Raw genomic sequence first — 21038 nt, forward strand, 5'->3', positions numbered from 1 at the left:
TATATTGCATGATGCTGAGGTTTGAGGTATGAATGATCCATCACCCAGGTACTGATCACAGTACCCAATGGTTCATTTTCAGCCCTGGCCTCCTTCTCTCCCTTCTCCCCCCATAACTTCCCATTGTCTATTGTTGCCATCTTTATGTCCCTGAGTACCTAATGTCTAGCTCCCACTTATAAGTGAGAACATGTAATATTTAGCTTTCTGTTCCTGCACTGACTCACTTAGGTTAATGGCTTCCAGCTGCATCCATGTTGCTGCAAAGAACATTATTTCATTCTTTTTCATAGCTGCATAGTATTCCGTGGAGTATATCTACCACATTTTATTTACCCAATCCACCACGGAGGGGCTCTTAGGTTGACTTCATGTCTCTGCTATTGTGAACAGTATGGTGAGGAACATACAATCCAAGTATCTTTTCGGTAGAATGGACATCTTTTGCTTATTTTTAAGTTGAGTTCTTTGTCTTACTGTTGAGTTATAAGTATTTTTATATATTCTATGTATAAGTGTTTTATTAGCTATGTAATTTAAAATACTGGCGCTCAGCCTGTGGCTAGCTTTTCATTTTCTTAGTGGTGTCTTTAGAAGCCTGAAAGTTCTAAATTTTGAAAAAGTACAATGTACTATTTTTCCCTTTGTGAATCATGCTTTTTTTTTTTATCATTTCTAAGAACTCTTTGCATAACCGAGGATCACAAAGATTTTCTTTTATGTTGTATTCTAGACGTTTTATAGTTTTAACTTACATTGAAATCTACAATCTATTTCTAATTGTTTTTAGTGTATGATATAAGACAGTGTTTAAAATTAATCATTTTACAAGTGGATATTCAGTTGTGCCATTATCATTCATTGAAAACATTATCCTTTACCCACGAAATTACCTTGGCACCCTTGTCAAAATTCAATTAACCATAAATAACATGTTGGGTATTTTTTACCTGAACATTCAATTCTATTCCATGAGCTACATGTCTAACCTTGCCCCAGTGCCACTCTTTATTCCTGTAGAAATATCTAGTGTTTTTTGTTTTTTTGGTTTTGAGACAGAGTCTCACTCCCAAGATGGAGTGCAAGGGCACAATCTCGACTCACTGCATCCTCCACCTCCCGGGTTCAGGTGATACTCCTACCTCAGCCTCCCAAGTAGCTGGGATTACAGGTGCACCACTAGGCCTGGCTAATTATTGTATTTTTAGTACAGATGGGATTTCACCATGTTGGCCAGGCTGGTCTTGAACTCCAGACCTCAGGTGATCCGCCCGCCTCAGCGTCCCAAAGTGTTGGAATTACAGGCATGAGCCACCTCACCCGGTCCAGAAATGTCTAGCGTTTTTAACCCCAAGTCTTGGATATCATCATCTAGAGATCCAGGAATACAAAAAGGAAAGTTTGTACCATATATTTTGTATACATAATTCACAAGATCAACATGATCACAATGAATATTGTGGTTTATCACTACTGCCAAATTTGTAATCTATTAACACACACAGACAAATAATAATACATAATAACAAAAGCCGCCTGAGAGCCTATAAATTTGGTGAATTTTCTAGATTAAAACTACAAGTTTGGATAATTAACAAGTATTAGTTTATTATTAAGCACAATCCATGTTTAGTCTTCACATGTTCATGATTATTTTGGTTTCCTATCTGTAAAAAATTTCCCTGTCCTCTTTGCTAAAAGAACTTCCCTTTGTTTGAAAGGACACAAAGATAGATGTGTACCCGCCCCCCACCCGCTACACCCTTGTTCTGCTCTCTAATCTTTGCACATACCAGAGATTTCGTAAGTTCTGTGAGTACCTGGTTTTCTGCACGTACCAGAGATTTTGTTTTGCACATACCAGAGATTTTGTAAGTTCTGAGGCAAGGTCACAAGACGTGTTTAAGTAAGATAAACTCTTGCTGCCATAAACCTGCTCTCCCGCCTCAAAGTTTGAACCAAAATATCAGAAATGGTGGGAACCAATCACAGTTAGCCAAATCGCCTTGTTCAAACACTAGCCAATCATATATCTGATTTGTATAATAACTCTATGCCCACTTTTCTTAGACTATATAACACTGCTCGGAGCTCAGTGGGGGAGCTCTCCTGCCCGTCTCGTTTCACGAGCGAGGGAGAGTTCCAGGTTCGAACCTGTAATAAAGATCCTTGCTGCTTAGCTTTGACTCTGGACTCTGGTGGTCTTCTTCGGGGAATAAACGGTCTGGGCATAACATGTTCAGGTGTTGAGAAATGACATGATCATAGAAGATGTACCTCTCTGTAGCACTAGCAGCTGAACCACTATTACTCTGGGCCAAAGATCCCCAAGCTTTTTTCTGCAAAAGGACAGAGAGTAAGTATTTTAAGTTTTGCTGGACATAAAGTCTCTGTAACAACTACTGAACTCTACCATCGTCTTGGAAAGCAGCTGAAGGCAATGTGTAAATGAATGGGTGTGACTGTGTTTTAATAAAACTGGATTTATATCAACAGGTAACAACAGCAGGCTTTGACTGTGGGCCTTAGTTTGCCAAACTCTTGCATAGTGTGCTTTCCTAGGGTTGCTGTGACAAATCGCCACAGATTAGGAGGCTTAATAGAACAAACATTTGTTCCCCAAATTTCTGGTCTCCAGAAGTCTGAAATCAAAGTTCTGAAGGCTCCAGAGAATTATTCCTTGCCTCCCTCAGGTTCTGGTGGCTCCTGACATTCCTTGGCTTGTAGCGGCATCACTCCAGTCTCTATCTTCATCTTCACATGACCTTCCTCTCGGTGTCCTCTCCTCATCCTATAAGAACACTTGTCATTGGAAATGGGGTTTGCTATAAATCCTAGATGATTTTATATCAAGATCCTTAACTAATTACATCTGCAGAGTTGCTATTTCTAAATAATGTCTCACATTCTGAGGCTCCAGGTAAACCTACATTTTGTAGGGGGGCCACAATTCAACCACTATTCAACACCTGGTCTAGGCTAATCATGGTAATCCCATTCTTCTTTGTCATGAATTGTTTTTCAGAAAGCATGGGACCCCCTTCTAGCCAGTGAGGCTATAAAGGCTGTTTATGGGGAAATCCAGGGAAAATGTGTTCCTATTTGATGAAAAATAAGCACAGGCACATTTCTTATACTTTCCTGCCTCTGGCGGTTGTCTTATGCTAAGAGTTGATGCAGTTACCTTGTGACCATAAGAACAAAAGCCAGAAGAATTGCTGAGAAGCTCATACAAAGTCTTCACATCATTATGATAGTGAATTAACCAACTCTGCCGTTTCCTTACTCCGGACATATAGTGATGAGAGATAATAAACACCTATTGATTAAGTTCTTTAATTTAGGTTTACTTTTAGGTATAGTCAAAATCATTGTGACTTTCTCAGAATAGTTATTCTCAGGTATCTCCAAATACTACAACCAGAGACTAGAGTGACTGAAAAACTTGTTGATCTTCTCGCCAGCAATCAATGACACACCAGTACAAATCCATTTTTTTTTTTTTTTTTTAAGATTTCTCGCTTTGACATTGACTCACTGGGCAAAAAAGCTATAATCAACCTTTCCAATTTAATTCCGGGATGTACTATGGAGACTGGGCAGGAAAAATCTTGGAATACTCAGTGGGAATAGCATCACATCTCTGAGAAAAAATGGGACTGCCTAAAAAAAAAATAGGAAAACAAAAGGGGATTAAAAAAAAAAAAAAAAGAGCAAGCAAGCGAGAGAGAGAAAGAAATGTTCTGCTAACTCTGAAGACTAGCCTGAGTGGGTCACAATTCTTGTGTACCCTGTGACTTCCACAAGTAAAAGGAAAGAGAGAACACAACGTTTAGGAGAAGTGAAGACACCACAGGCAAAGAAAAGAGGTGGTGGTTATATTGGAGCGACGTCATTGTCCTGGATAACTCAATGTGATATTGGAAGGTTCCACAGACAGTGGCAAAAAACATTCAGATCAAAGGTCTGGTATGCCAGCCCTCATCACAAAATGAAGTACTGAATAGATAGTGTATATTCTGAAAAGTATGTAACATCAATATGCTGTTCTCTATAATTAATGCATATATAAAATATATAAAATATATGCATTAAACATACCCTGTATGTATCTGCAATCTATGTAATCAAAACATATGTTATATAACATTTTCTCCCATGTTTATATTGAGTGTTTATTTTGTGTCTCTAATGGGGGAAAAGGGAAACTAGAACTCAAAAATAATTGTAAAAATTTCCTCCTGAGAGAAATCCATTTTAAAAAATCTGCTTTCTATTTTGGCAATGAAGGAGTAGCTTCTAATCGATCAATCTTTGCACAGATACTAACTCTAAAATCTGGATACACACAACAAAATTAAAGGAAAGAAAAACTGCTACCTGAAGGTACTGCAGACAAACAAAAGGAGGGAAATGCTGAGGGAAATTTACACTTAGAAGAAGGAAATGGGATGATGCTGGGTACATTTTCAATATTTCATGAACTTTTGCCTGAAGGCAGCCCCAGTGAGCATGAAGTGGAATTACTAAAACTCAATAGATTTCCTGCAGTCTCACTGGCTTGTGGAAACAGAGGACAGAGTTTGAAGTTACCATGGCAGCTATAAAATGAGGAAAGAGGTGCCAGGAAAAAAGATATCCACAAAGGGAAAGCCCTAAATTCTGCATTTAAAAATTGATTTAGGCCAGGTATGGTGGCTCACACCTGTAATCCCGTGCTTTGGGAGGCCAAGGTGACTTGAGGTCAGGAGTTTGATACCAGCCTGGCCAACGTGGTGAAACCCTGTCTCTACTAAAAATATGAAAATTAGCTGGGTGTGGTGGCGTGTGCCTGTAATCTCAGCTACTTGGGAGGCTGAGGCAGGAGAATTGCTTGAACCCAGGAGGTGGAGGTTGCAGTGAGCTGAGACCATGCCATTGCAGCCCAGCCTGGGCAACAAGAGCAAAACTCCAACTTAAAAAAAAAAAAAATCGGTTTAAATATCTGACTGATCTCTGAATGCTTCCTCTGCAGGGAAGACTACAAGTAAACCAGCTAAGGCTAAAAGGACTCAACAATAATTTCCACTGCTGCCCACACAGAGAACACAGAGGTTAGACTTTGATTATTGCCACATTAATTGTCTGCTAAAACCAAAGAAAAAAATAAATACATTCAGAAGAGCATAACAGAATCCAAAGTTTTATACCAATGTCCAGAATATAATCAAAATTACCAGACTACCAAGAAACAGGAAAATGTGACCCATAATTATGAGAAAAGGTAATCAGTGAAGACCAACCCCAAGACAATCAGATGATGGAATCAGTAGATGAGTATTTTCATAGTAGTTATTATAACTATGCTCAAGAATAGAAAGGGAAATAAATGAATAACCAGAAAATCTCAACAGAGAAAGTTTAAAATCTATTAAAATGCACAAACAGTGGTAACATTTTAACAATTCATTTTATATCTTTTAAAGTAGTTCTGCATCTATTTTTTCTTAATTAAAAATATCATGTAAAGTTGGTCACTTCAGTGCTATTATATTGGAGTTCAATTGGTTTATATAGTATGATAGCAGAGAGTCTGGTAAAGTGGAGAGAGTATTGCACATTTACACAAACAAAAAAAGGCCAGGAGCAGTGGCTCACACTTGTAGTTCCAGCACTTCAGGGGGCTGAAGTAGGAGGATTGCTTGAGCCCAGGAGTTCAAGACCAGCCTGGGCAAAATAGTGAGACCCTCATCTCATATTTTATTTAATTTAAATAAAAGTAAATTAAAAAGACAAAAACAAATCTTAATTCTACTACAAACATCTCTACATGACATTGAGTGACACATTTAACCACAGTGGACCTTCTTGTGTTCCTCTGTCAAATGTGAGGTTGGATCTAAATCAGCTCCAAAGCTTTTGCTAAAAATCTAGGTGAAATTTGCTTAGCATCCCAAAATTAGTTTGTATAAAAGTTAAGACTAACATATTGGTCCACTACTCATGTCAAAAACCCGAACTAAAAGTAGCCAGGAAATCTTAACCAACTGTATACCATCTTCAGCAACTTCTCTATGGGCTAATGAAACATAGTTTCAGCTCCAGATCCCGGTTTACCTACCCAAAACTTTTTATTGTGCTACATACAAAGGCTTAGAGACACAGTGGACTGGATGCTCTGGTTGAAAGTAAACAGAAATATCAGTTTCTCCCTCTCTAGATTGAGCAGAATTGCATTTGCAAATCAAAACAGGCCGGGCGCGGTGGCTCAAGCCTGTAATCCCAGCACTTTGGGAGGCCGAGACGGGCGGATCACAAGGTCAGGAGATCGAGACCATCCTGGCTGACACGGCGAAACCCCTTCTCTACTAAAAACACAAAAAACTAGCCGGGCGAGGTGGCGGCGCCTGTGGTCCCAGCTACTAGGGAGGCTGAGGCAGGAGAATGGCGGGAACCCGGGAGGCGGAGCTTGCAGTGAGCTGAGATCCGGCCACTGCACTCCAGCCTGGGCGACAGAGCGAGACTCCGTCTCAAAACAAAAAAAAAAAAGAAAAAGAAAATCAAAACAATTCATATTACACAAGATTTCAGCAATGTTTGAAGCATCAAAAATAAATTAAATAAAATAAAGCTTCTGCCATGAAGCCTATCAAAAATAAAGTAGGTGGTAACTGAATTGAAAACTTAATCAGAATGAGGTTCTGTTCTAAATAAATATGTGCATTTTAAAAACCCATTTATCTAATGTACTGTAATCATAGAAAAGGGACTTTCGAACTTTTGATCAGATGCTGGAATGTTAAACTCTGACGGAAGAAAGAAAAGCATTTGTAATTTATTGCTTTGCTTTTCTTTTTCATAGAGTATAATTTATTTATTTAATTTTCCTACAAGGATATCTTATTTCTCCTCTGACAAATACCAAAAATGAAGACAAGCCAAACATATAGATTGCATTAAAATTGATGTGTATTTTAAAATTTCACTGTTTTTAATTTCACTGTGCAGAGCTGTCAGCCCTGGCTACCCTCGGGAAGGAAATCTGTGGGCTGATGCTGAGTGCACCAGTTTCCGAAACACAGCTCAGCCACAACTTCTTTCTTTAGTCCAGGGCTCCACTCAGCAACCCTGAATCCTTAAAATGTTTTTCTGATCACTCTATCCTCACATGGTACAAGCTTTGGCACAGAGAAGGGTCTTATATGTCCACAAATAACATGCGGATGTATCTTACATATGGAGAAGAAAGAACAGCAAAATAAATATGAATGTTCGGGGACAGAGCCTACACGTGAACTCAAACACATGGATGGCTAAAGTTATGATATTAATGAGATATTTGAAGGTAGAAAAAAGGAAATGCATCCCCACAGAAATCTGGTGGAAAAAAATAGAATTTCTGTCTGCTGTAGTTTCACAGAAGAACCGCAATCTTGGGTTTGGAAGGAAGGTTAGAGGCCATCTAATCCAACCGCATTCCCAAAACAGGAATCCTGATAGTCGGTGATTCTCCTTAGAATTGTAGGAATTCATACCAGAAGAACCAAATTAAGTCTCATTGGTTTCTAGGGTCATGAAGTTCTGTGGAAATCAAGTTTCATTTTTGTTTTGAGCCGAATTGTCTGAGAGTTCTGAAATCTGAGTTCTAAAAATTCATATAAACCTATTGGTTGATACTATGTCTCAGATCTGAATTACTAAAAATGTAGTGTTAGCCAGATGATAGGTCCAGCAATGGGAGGATATTAAAGACCAGTCTGTTACTATTCTTCGCTGCTGCTTGTGAGACTTATTTCTGCCCTGAAGGGGTTCAAAGTCATAGATTAGCAACAACATAAATAAAGTTAAACATAGGCATGATCTATAGTTTTTCCCCGGGACAGAAGTGCTTAGAATATTGGAAAATAGGATCAATATTTATTGAGCATTGATTCTGTGCTGTGGAAGGGTGAAGAGTTTTGGAACTAGTTAGCTGGAAGAATAGAAGCCTGGGGTAGAATTCAAGTATTTTCTAATCTGTACAATTTGTCTTAAGATGCTGATCAACCATTATTAATTTAATTCCAGAGAATAGAATAAAAGAAAAACAGAGTCTAGAAAGGGGAAAAAAGCAAATTATTAGTATTCTGGTTATAAATGTCATGAAAGAGTTTTTGAGGGAAGCTATATCACGATGTCTTTGGAGGACTTTAAGAATAAGGTCAAACATTCATATATCTTTACTGGCTGAGAAAAATGCATCATGATGAAAAAGATGTATCACTTGTCAACATTTCCTTTCTTGATGCTATAAAAAAGAGACAGAGTGGTCCAGAGTTGGATAAAAAGAAAGAATGGCCTTTAAGAGACCCCAGTTTTCTCATCACTTATTTAGATAGGGAAAACAAGTATGATTCACCATTTTTTCCCCATCTGGATTATTGATTTTCACCCTTGGAAGTTTGTACCACTCACAATATGTTTTTCTATGGCTTAGCTTACACAACCCTAAACCCAAAGCTCATTAATCGAAGCTCCAAGTTCATTGTCTTCACCAACCTGAAAATCACTCTTCTCCCACAAAGAGTTGAGGAAAGTTAACTACTGATTTTTCATAGATTTAAAACAATGCGGATCTTAAAAAACATAATGTCTCAAATTGCTACCAGACTACCCTGGACATGCAATTAGTCTTCTTAGAACAGAAAACACCAAAGATGGTTAGTGTTAGTTCTTTTATTCTTTATTTAAACCTAGCCTTCTTTTCAGAGGTTAACTAGTTTTTATAAGCTCCATTTTTAATTTTATGATCCCTACATATTCTACTTCTGAGTTACATACTAGAGGCAGTTTGGGGGTTCTTTTTCCATCTAATGAATGTTCTCAGTTAGAAAAATCAAGCCCTACCAAAGATTTTAAGTAGTCACGTTCATAGTGCAATTTAAGGGGTGTCACAAACCCCATCTCCTCTCGTGCAGTCATTTAAAACAATTCTCCAGTTTGTTCCCAGTGTTGCTTATCCTTCTTATTACCCTCAGGAAAATGTTGGGAATATGCATATAATTAGAAAAAAAATCGTAATATCAGTGCCTCCCTTTTGCCAGGTACTATGTAAAAGTAATGAACAGGAGTAAAGTCAGCAAGGTGGAAGGCTGGGAAATGCTACACCCTTGTTTCCCCATTGAAACATTAAATAAACTATCTGTAGATGAACTAAAATAACTTTATATGAGCTCTGAAAACTAATCAAAGATCTATAGCCACCACGTGAATTCCCACTGAAAAAAAGCCACAGTCAAATGGTGGGAAATGTTGTGGTGTTTTCACTCACCCGACCTCGCCCTTTCCACACTGTGGTATAGTTGGGAGAAAATGTCCTAATTCCTAGTTTTCTCCCTGGAGCCGGGAGGAGAAGAGTACAACATATTTGCAATGTTCTAACTTGTCTGTGGGCTTTCCACAGGACGGTTTGCTGTCCTGTCTGAGTTGGAGTCAGACAAAAAATGAAAACGTTGTTTGTAACTCAGGCTGGTGGAAACCATGGGAGGCAGTGGCAGGTACTGTGGTGTGGAAAATGGTAAGGGGGACAACAGACCCATAGATATCTGGGGGCAAATGATTTTTAACAGAGAAATAGGATAGAACAGTCTAATTTGCCAAGGAGAAACGGGGGCGAGACTCTTTGGCAAATTAGGACATTTTAAAGCAGCTGTTTTTGTGGGGAGAGAGAAGATTTTATTTTTAAATCTCACACAGGCCCAACCAGGAAATATGCCTTAAAAAGACCTCAGAATATCTTAAGCCTCACTTCAGGCTGATTCCGAGGCTGAAAGGCCCCCTAATTAGTGAAACTCCCCCATGTCAGCCTGCCAAGATTGGGAAGGTCGACGTGTTTTCAATGCCCAATTTTCAATAAACAATCACAAGACATTTTTAAAAAGGCCCAATAAAAGGAACAAAATAATTTCCAGAAATCGTCCCCGAAGAAAAATAGGTATCAGACTGACCAGGCAAAGACTTCTTAAACATTTGTCTTACTATGCTCAAAAAGCTAAAGGAAAATGTAGACAAAGAACTAAGGGAAATCAGAAGATATACGAACAAAATGATATCAACAAAGAGACAAAAATTAAAAGAAACAAATAGAAATCCTGGAGCATGGCTGTCCCAATCAGACAAAAAAAAAAAAAAAATTAAATCACTGAACTTCGAGACAGGTCATTTGAAATCATCAATTCTGAAAAGCAAAAGGAAAAACTATTAAAAAATTAACTTAGGATGCATCAAGTGGACAAAATATGTACTATCGGAGTCCCAGGAGGAGAAAAGAGAGAAAAGGGCAGCAAAGTTATTTGAAGAAATAATGGACAAAAGTTTCACAAGTGTGAAGATAAATATGGACACGCAAATACGAGAAGTCTAAGTAGGATTAACCCAAAGAGACCCACCCCAAGACACGTTATTATCAACCTGTTGACACAGACAAAGATAATCTTGAACAGAGCTAAAGGAAAGTGACGTGTCATGTACAAGTGATCCAGGACAGACTGTAAGTGGATTTCTCAGCAAAAAAACTTACAGGCCAGAGAAAATTAGATGATATATTTAAGGTGCTAAAATTTTTCTTGAAGCATCAATCGAGACTCTAGGTTGGGTGTAGTGGCTTATCACTGTAATTCCAGCACTTTGGAAGGCCAAAGCTGAGGATCACACAAGGCCAGGAGTTCAAGACTAGCCTGAGCAACATAGTGAAACTCCATTTCTGCAAAAAAAATTAAAAATTTAAAAATTAACCGAGCATGGTGGTGCATGCCTGTAGTCCCAACTACTTAGGAGGGAGGATCACTTGAGCCTGGGAGGTCAAGGCTGCAGTGAGCCATGATCATGCCACTGCATTCCAGTATGGGCAACAGAGTGAGACCATATATTTATGGCCTCTTTTTATTTTTTTTATGTTGTTATATTTTTTTAATGTTATATTTGTCTTAAAGCATATACATGCTTTAAGACACTATATATATATATATATATATATATATATATATATATATATATGGTCTCACTCTGTATTTCATATATGTATAATTTTATATGGTCTCACTCTGTATTATAATTCTCTATATAGCAAAACTGTTATTCAAAAATAGGAAACAAATTATGACATTCACAGATAACTAAAAGCAGACGTAGTTCATTACCAATAGACTTGTTCCAGAAGACATGCTAATGAATGTCCTTTAAGTTGAAAGAAAGAACACTCAAAACTCTGTCAAAATATAAAGTTCTTAGCAGGTCTGGTGGCTCATGCCTGTAATCCCAGCACTTTGGAAGGCCTAGGCAGGTGGATCATGAGGTCAGGAGTTCGAGACCAGCCTGGCCAACATGGTGAAATCCCATCTCTACTAAAAACACAAAAAATTAGCTGGGCGTGGTGACACGCACCTGTAATCCCAGCTACTTGGGAAGCTGAGGTAGTAGAATTGCTTGAACCCAGGAGGCGGAGGTTGCAGTGAGCCAAGATTGTGCCATTGCACTCCAGCCTGGGCAACAGAGCAAGACTCCATCTTGAGAAAAAAATATATATATACACTTATATATGTGTGTGTGTATATACATATATGTGTATAAATATGTGTGTGTGTGTGTGTATATATATATATATAAAATTCTCCAGCAAACATAAATACATTAACAGAAATTTTGGTCTGTAACTCCACTTTTAATTGTTATGTGCTAGTTAAAAGCCAAAAGCAAAAAGAATTATAAGTCTATGTTAATGGGAACATAATGCATAAAGATGTAATTTGTGACCTTGGCAACAAAGTGTTTGGGGAGGAGGAGCTGTAAAGAAGCAGAGTTTTGTATGTGACTAAAGTACATTGGCATCAATTTAACAAAGATTGTCATAACTTTACAGTGTTATATACAATCCCCATAGTAACCACAAAGAAAATATTTATCGAATATACACAAAAGGAAACGAGAAGAAATTCAAAATGTGTTACTATAAAAAATCAAGTAAACAAAATGGAAAACAGTAATGCAAAAAATGAGGGACACAAAAAGCTCTAAGACATACAGCAAAAAACAACAAAATGTCAAAAACTGTCCTTATCAGTAGTTACTTTACGTAAGTGGCTTAAACTCCCCAATCAAAAGACATGGATTGACAGAATTGATTGAAAGAAAGAATCCGAGCATATGCTATACATAAAAGACTCATATTAGATTTAATATCATCCATAAGTTGAAAGTGAAAAGATGGGAAAAGGTATTCTATGCAAATAGTAACCAAAACAAAAGAGACCAGCACAAAAATGACCAACTAATAACAGACAAAATAGTCTGTTTAACAGATAAAATAATCTGTTAAATAATATGTATAACAGTTAAAAACTGTTATAAGGACAAATCATGATTATGTAATGATAAAAGGGTTAATTTGCCAACAACTATAAGCATATATGCATCAAACATCAGAGCTCCAAACTATAAGATGTAAACATGAAAGAATTGGAGGGAGAAATAGATAACTCTAAAATAGCAGGAAACTTTAATGTTTCACTTTCAGTAATGGATAGAACAACCAGACAGAAGATCAAATGTGAATACAGAGAAATTGAGCAACATTATAACCAACTGGACCTGATACACATATGCACAACACTTCACCCTGCAACAACAGAATATACATTTTCTCCAGTGCACTTGGAGCACTCTTCATGATAACTCGTGTTAGGCAACAGAAAAAGTCTTAATAAATTGAAAAAGAATTGACATAATACAAATTGTCTGTTCTCATCACAATGGAATGACAAGAAATTAACAGCAGAAGGAAAACTGGAAAATACACAAATATATTAAAGTTCATCAACATACCTTTAAACAACTGAAAAAGAAATCACAAGGAAAATTATAAAATATCTTGAGAAAAAAATAATAAAAACATGACATACCTGACATACCAAAACTTATGAGATGCAGCAAAAGCAGAGCTAAGAGGAAAATTTATGGCTGTAAAAGCTTGCATTTATTAAGACAAAAGGTCTCAAATCAATAACCTAACTTTATACCTTTGGAAACCAAGGAAAAAAGAGTAACTCAAAAACTAGCAGAAGGAAGGAATTAATAAAGATTAAAGACAAATAAAAATATTTAAAAAGACAACAGAGAAAATCAGTAAAATAAAGAGTTGGTTTTTCAAAAACATTAGCAACATTGACAAACTTTTGGCTGGGTTGGCTAATAAAAGGAGCAAGAAGACAAAAAATCAGCATGGAATATTATTGTCAATTTGATAGAAATAAAAAAGATTATAAGAAGTACTATAAACAATTGTACACTAAGAAATTGGATTACCAAATGAAATGAACAAATTTCTAGAAACACACACTTTATCAGGACTGAATCATGAAGAAATAAAAAACTTGAATAGACCTATAACTAATAAGGACATTGAAGTGATAATCAAAAAACTCACAACAAATAAAAAACTAGGAACAGATGCTTTCACTGGTGAATTATATCAAACACTTAAAGAATTAACACCTTAAACTCTTCAAAAAAAATTGAAGAGGGAGGAATGCTTCCTAACTCTGTCTATGAAGCCAGTATTATCCTGTATCAAAGTTAGACAAAGATACTAGAAGAAAAGAAAACTAGTGAACTATATCCCTTATGAATACTAATGCAAAAATTCTCCAGAAAATACTAGCAAATAGGATTCAACAGCATATTAAAAGGGTTATACACTGTGACAAAAAGAGATTTATTCCTTAAATGTAAAGGTGGTTTTATACATTGATAAGAAAGTCAGTCAATCTAATAAATCACAGTTCATGGAATTAAGGAGGGAAAAAATCATGATCATTTCATTTGAGTCAGAAAAAGCATCTGACAAAATTTAGCATTATTTCATGATAAAAACACTCAACAAACTAGAAAAAAAATCTAACTCAGTAAGAGCCATCTATGAGAAACCCATGGCTAAAATTATACGTAATGGTGAAAAACTGAACTTCTTTTTTTAGGCTCAATAACAAGACGAGGATTCCTGCCTTCACCACTTGTGTTCAAAATAGTACTAGAAGTACAAGCCAGAGCAATTCGAGAAGAAAAGGAAATAAAAGTCACTGAAATTCTAATGGAAGAAGTAAAATTATCTTTGGTTGTAGATGACACCATCTTATATGTAAAAAACTCTAAATATCACACATATGCACCCACACACAAAACACTGTTAGAATAAATCAATTCAGCAAAGTCACAACACACAAAATCAACATGCAAAAATTGGTGGTTGCTCTTCTATATACTAATACTGAACAATTCAAAAAGGAAATTAAAAAACAATTCCACTTGCAATAGCATCAAAAACATAAAATACTTAAGAATAAATGTAACTATTAAAGGTAATAGAGAAAATCAGTAAAATCAAGAGTAAAATTAGTGAAACCAAGGAAGCAAAAAACTTGTACAATGAAAACTACAAAATCTTCCTGAAAAATCTTAAGAAAATAGAAATAAATGGAAAGAAAATCCATGTTCGTGGATTGAAAGCTTTAAAGTTGTTAAGATGTCAACACTACCCAGAGCAATCTAAAGATTCAGTACAATCTCTACCATACCCCAGCGATATTTTTGTAAGAATCGAAAAATTTATTCTAAAAGTCATACGAAAACTCAAGAAACCCCAATAGTCAATACAATCATGATGAAGAAAAACAAAGGTGTAGGTCTCACACTTCCTGACATCAAAACTTACTATAAAGCTTCGGTAGCCTAAACTGTGGAATAGACATAATGACAGACTTACAAACCAACAGAACAGAATAAAGAGCCAAGATATAAACCGTAAAATATATTGTCAAATAATTTCAAACAAGGTGCCAAGATAATTTAATGAAGAAAATAGTCTTTTCAATAAAAAGTTTGAGAAAACTAGATATTCATCTGCAAAATATGAAATTCAACCCTTACTTTATGCCATATGCAAAAATGAACTCTCCCAGATTCAGTAATGGCTGCAAACAAATAAAATAAGTCAAAAATTATTAAAAGATAATCAACACAGTATGGATCAAAGACCTAAATGTAAAAGTTAAAACTATAAAAATCTTGGAGGAAAACATGAAGAAAAATTTTCATGACATTGGATTTGGCAATAATTTTTTGGGTATGAAACACAGACAACAAAAACAGTAGATAAATTGGACTTCATCAAAATTAAAAACATTTGTGCATCAAAGACCAGTATCATCAGATTGAAACTGCAATCTATGGAGTTTAAAAAAAAACACAAAAACTACGTATTATATATCTGATAATGGGTAATATTCAGAATATATAAAGAACTACTACATCTCTACAATAAAAGCCAAAAATCCAATTTAAAAATGTGCAAAGGACTTTAATGGATATTTTTCCAAAGATGTACAAATGGCAATAAGTACGTGAAAAGATGCTCAACATGCTAATTATTGGAGAAATGCAAATCAAAACCACAATGGGATACCTCTTCATGCCCTTTGAAATGGATATTATTAAAATATCAGAGAATAACAAGTGGAGGGGAGAATGTAGAAAAATTGCAATCCTTGTAGCATTGCTGGTAAAAATGCAAAATGGTGCATCCACTGTGGAAAACACTATGGTGATTCCTCAAAAAATTAAGCATAAAATTGACATGTGGTCCAGGAATTTCACTTCTGTGTATATGTCTGAAAGAACTAAGAGCAAGAAAATGAACAGACATTTCTGTGGCCATGTTTAGAATAGCGTTCATTCCAATAGCCAAAAGCTGGAAGCAACCCATGTCCACTGAAGAAAAAATGGATAAACAAAATGTGATATGTACACACAGCCAGATATCGTCCATCCCTAAAAAGGAAGAAAATTATGACACACCTGGATAAAACGTTAAGGCACTATCAAGTAAAATAAGCCAGCCACAAAAGGACAAGCACTGTATGATTTCATGACACCAGGCTCAAAAAAATAAAAATAAAATAAAAATAATAAAAAAATAAAACCACCTAGGTTTGGAATATACAGTTAAAAAACCAAAAACCAAAAAAAATAGAAAATAAATGAAGAGGTAAAAAGTGGAAGGAGAGCCGCCAGGGAATGGTCAGAGAGGGAATTGGGAAATTAGTGTTTAATGGGTAGAGAGTTTCAGTTTGGGAAGATAATAAAAGTTTTGGAGATGGATTATTGAGGTGGTTGCACCATGATTTGTACTTGATGCCACTGAAGTGTACACTTAAAAATGCTTAAAATGGTACATTTTGTTATTTACATTTTACCACAGTTAAAAATGGTTATTTTAAAAAGACAATAACAACATTATTTTAAGGGCTTTTGATACACACTGCTCTCCTGGAAGGATTTCCTGTTTATACTCCTACCAACAATGTAAGAGCTCCATCTCACACCACCAAATATTAATATTAAAATACCCTTTAACTAACTAAGTTCTAAAATAAAGCCTTATAGATGCTGCCTCTAGAGTGGAAGACAAGGTCTATGCCGCATTCCAGCTCTCTCAATAAGCATGTCCATTCAATTCAGCTATACCGACACCTGCAATGTGCCCAACTGAGTACCTACTTCAAATTTAGCTGACGGAGTAATTGGGCCAAGAAGTAGTTTAGACCTTGGCTCTCCAAAAAAAGTTTAAAAAAATTAAATGATCAAATATAGTGCTGACTATTAAAATTAAGCAAATTATGTGAAAAGATTCAAGAGGACTCAAAACATTGAAATAAATCTTCAACAAAGCGGGGTGATGGTTGGCAATTGACCTGGGCCGCATCTTCATCAACATCTCCACATTCAACATATCTTTGTGTTCTATTAATTCTTTTTTCCCAGAGCTCATATCTATCCACTGGTCCCATTTATGCTTTCAACATCTTGGTGCAGAGTTCCATATTTGTATGTTGGGAATATAGATCACCTTCTAAGAGGAACTCCAACTCCAATCCATCCTGCACATAAGCTGTCACTTCATTTTCCTCAGTCATCAACTTATGTCCTCCACATTCTTTAACACCTGAAAATGTTCTCTATTATTCATAAAGCAAGACTCCAACATTTAAAGTATTCAAATGCAACCACCCAAAGCCCTTGCCATTTTGTAATCATTGTCTTCCAGTCAGTCCACATCCACTCGCTTATTCATTTATTCTTTCTTTTCACCACTACTCATCAGGTAATGTTCTTGTCCCTAGGATACAATGGCAAGCAAAATAAAGCTTTCAGTCAAACAAGAAAAAATGGGCAAGAAATAGTGAACTGTAAGAAAATATGATGGACGGCCGGGCGCGGTGGCTCAAGCCTGTAATCCCAGCACTTTGGGAGGCCGAGACGGGCGGATCACGGGGTCAGGAGATCGAGACCATCCTGGCTAACATGGCGAAACCCCGTCTCTACTAAAAAATACAAAAAACTAGCCGGGCGAGGTGGTAGGCGCCTGTAGTCCCAGCTACTCGGGAGGCTGAGGCAGGAGAAGGGCGTGAACCCGGGAGGCGGAGCTTGCAGTGAGCTGAGATCGCGCCACTGCACTCCAGGCTGGGCGACAGAGCGAGACTCCGTCTCAAAAAAAAAAAAAGAAAATATGATGGATGTAAGAAGAGAAATGTGGGGTGCTCTGGGGCCACACAGCAGGAGACCCTCACTGGATGTGGAAGGCTTTCTGGAATGCTGCCTTTCAGCTGAAACCTTAAGTATGAGGAAGGGTCAGAATCTTTGGAAATGGAGGAGGAACACTCAAGGCATTAATGTCCAGAATGGCATCATGTGGGAAGAAAGGTCCAAGGCAAGAAAGAGTAAGCATGAGGTGTATGAGAAACTGAGATAACGGCTGTGTGGCTGAAGTGGACGCAAGTAGAGGGCAGACCCCAGGAACACAGAGGAGGGGGACATCTGTTAGCACACTTTCAGAAACCTAAGTGAGAGGTTACAGTGACGTAACCTTAGATGGTGGTACAAGAGTGGAGGCTGCTGGGTCTGAGAGATATTCAGGACCTGTCATTTGATTGAATGATGGAAATGAAGTAGAGGGTAAGGCAGGCCTTGATATCAAGGCCCTTGGCCTCAGGTGTCGCAGCTCTGAGCAGTGGCTGCAGTTTGACAGTGACATGAGGGTGAGGGGCTAGACTCAGTAAAGGCTGGGACACTAGGCTGAGCACGGTATGTGTATTCATTACCTGTGGCTGCTGTGCCAATCCCCACAAACCTGGTGGTTTCAAACAAGACAGATGTTTTCTTTTATGGTTCGGGAGAACAGGAGTTTACCATCGAGGTGTCAGCAGAACTTCATTCCTTCTGAAGCCTTCAAGAGAAAATCTGTTTTCTTGCCTCTTCTAACTTCCAGACTGCCTGCATTCTTAGACCTCTGTCCCCTTCTTCACATCACTGCAAACTCTGCTTCTGTTCACAGGTCCTCCTAGTGACTCTGACCCCATAACCCTCCTCCTTACCTTGTGCATACCCAAGCGATCTAGAGTAATCTCCCTATCTCAAGATTTTTAACTTACTCACATTAGCAATGTTCCATTTGTCATTGAACTTTTATAAGACAGCTCACAGGCCCCAGGGATTAGAATTTGGACATCTTGGTGTGGTGGAATGGGCATTATTCTGTCTATCACTATGTGTGTAGATGAGTTTTAGTTCATTTGTCCAACTTTCTGAGTATCTGAGTGTTAGCTGTGTGCTAAGCACTGTGCTGGAAGCTGGGGTTATGATAATACACCTCCTGCCTTTGTGGAGTTCACATTGTCCTCGTCAATAAGCACATATATTTTATAATATCATAGGCTTCATGGTGGAATAGCCAAGAAGGGATATATTTGGTGGTTAAATTGGGGCTCTGGAATCAGGCAGAAGCTCAACTCCCAGTTCCTCTACTTGTTAGCTGACCTTGGGCAGACAATGTATCCTCTCAAAGTTACCTCAGCTATGAAATGCAGATCATGCACCTTAAAGGGACACTGGGAGGACTAAGGAGGTAATTCATGCAAAATATGTAGCCAACGAATGGCAGTTAGCATATTGTCATAGTCATGTTTTATCTTACATTTTGGTTATGAATGCGTACATCTATATCCTGAGTTGAAGCATAAATGTTTCTAAAGATTAAAAATATGTTTTATGCATTTGTTTAGCTACAATGCCTTACAAAATAAAATGTCTGTTAAAATAAATCACTAGGTTTGGCTTCAGACTTGGAGTGTCTGAATCATAACATTACATATTTGGTTCTATCGATCACTACATCTCAGAGAAACCGCATGGCAATCCTGCCCCTCCCCCTTCACCTGTCAAAAATGGCGCCTCTATAGAGGATTAAGAAGTATGAATATAGACTTTTGATGTGGAAAATTTTAAGTTTTGTGCACTGGTGGGAAGGAGCATGGGACAAAGATTTCAAGAGAGAAGTCTGCTAGAAGATAAGACAAACACTTGAACAATTAACAGTATAATCCAAGAACAAAATGAAAACCAAAAGATCACTCTGGATAAGCGGCTAAGTAATGGGTACAGAAAACAAGCTATTTAGATTGGAGGAAGGCAAAGTCATTGTGGTTATGGTGATCTCTTCTGGAAGAAGTAGAACCTGAACCGTGACCTTAGCAAATGGGTAGGATTCTTAAGGAGATGGCCAGTGGAAGCACAGGTTCAGGAGGCCAAGAAACCAGTTTTGCTGAAGCAAAAGGCCATTCTACAGAAGGGTAGAAAATAAACCCAACAAGACAGTTTGGGATTAAACTATGGGAACATTCGCTACCAAGCCGAAAAGTTTTAAACTCACCTGTGTAGTCAAATACCAGCCACATCTTTTTTCTCAATTTAGAGAAAGTACAAAAAATACATTTTTTCATATTAATGCAAATTTAGATAAATTTCAATGATAATATACTAATACTTAGGATTTAGTAACTTGAGTGACAAGAAGGTGGGAGTGAAGAGGAAGAAAGAAGAAGGCAGTGTCCCTATCTAATGTCAAACAGACAATACAGGCGACATCAAGGCTCCCAAAGGAACGACTCGTCTCATGTAACCAATGGAAGAAAATGGAAACCCACTGCTTTAAAGACTCTTCCGGCATATCCTCGGGCAGAGTTCTGTTTTGTTTTTTTAAACAGACATTTATATTTAGTTTGGTGTTCCAAAAAAGTTAACTACTGTTATTTTTTCTTCCCCAAAAAAGTTCATTTAAGAAAGCTGTTGCTTTTTGCATCTGTTATGCAGTTGAACATCTGTGAACCATGAATTAACCCACTGCTCTCCTGATGAAGTTTGAGAACATTGGGAACATTCAAGGGGCATTCCCAGTGCACCCCTAAGACAGTGGCTTCCTACAAGCGCATTGCCAGGCCCAGTGCTGGGCAAAATGCACAGAAGTCCTCTGCTCTTAGCGAGCTGATAGTTTTCATCCCTGCTCTTCTCTTTCAGGTGCAAAATCCAGTAGGATTCATGGTATGAATGGAAGTTGTCTTGGGGTTCCTAGGCATCCTTAGAGCTGTCCATACTTGGTTTTACAAATCACTTCCCACCTCTTTCTGCATTCTCAGTCCTCTGAGCATGTCACGAAAATCTCAAAAAAGTCCTCAAGCAAGTCAAATGAAAATAAATTGAATATGTTTGTACATTTATAGTTATTTGTCATTTTGGCAGTTAGGTATTGAATGTCTACAATGGCCCAAACACTGTATTAATAATATTTTTAAAGACTGGAAGAGAATGTCCCCAAAATAAAGAAGGATGGCCAGAGAGGGAAGTAAGAATTATTGAGTACCTCCCTCACCCCATGGCAGGTGCTTTTGATGGCTCATCAAGTGGTACCATTCTCATTTCACCAAACTGAGATATCAGCCTAGCCTCATATGTCCTGAGTGGCAGAAGTGGTGGATAAGCCACAGTCTCTGACTCCCCAGCCTTCTTCTGTGACACTACCAATTCAGGGTGCCCAACTTCTTTGGCCAATTGTTCAATGAATTCCCTCACACTTCAAATTGAAAAAAAGACAACACTTGTTCTGCTGGTGGGACCTTGGAAAGCAGTTAGGAGGAGGG

The 21038-nt window shown here is 37.5% G+C and overlaps 1 protein-coding gene across 7 annotated transcripts in view; it reads right to left on the reverse strand.

Moving 5' to 3' along the window:
* The window catches only part of LOC105476165 (opioid binding protein/cell adhesion molecule like), a 1438816-nt gene that overhangs the window by 1062544 nt on the left and 355234 nt on the right, over positions 1-21038 (reverse strand). The window lies entirely within an intron of this gene.

This window comes from Macaca nemestrina, chromosome 12 (assembly GCF_043159975.1).
Source record: "Macaca nemestrina isolate mMacNem1 chromosome 12, mMacNem.hap1, whole genome shotgun sequence".
Taxonomy (NCBI): Eukaryota; Metazoa; Chordata; class Mammalia; order Primates; family Cercopithecidae; genus Macaca; species Macaca nemestrina.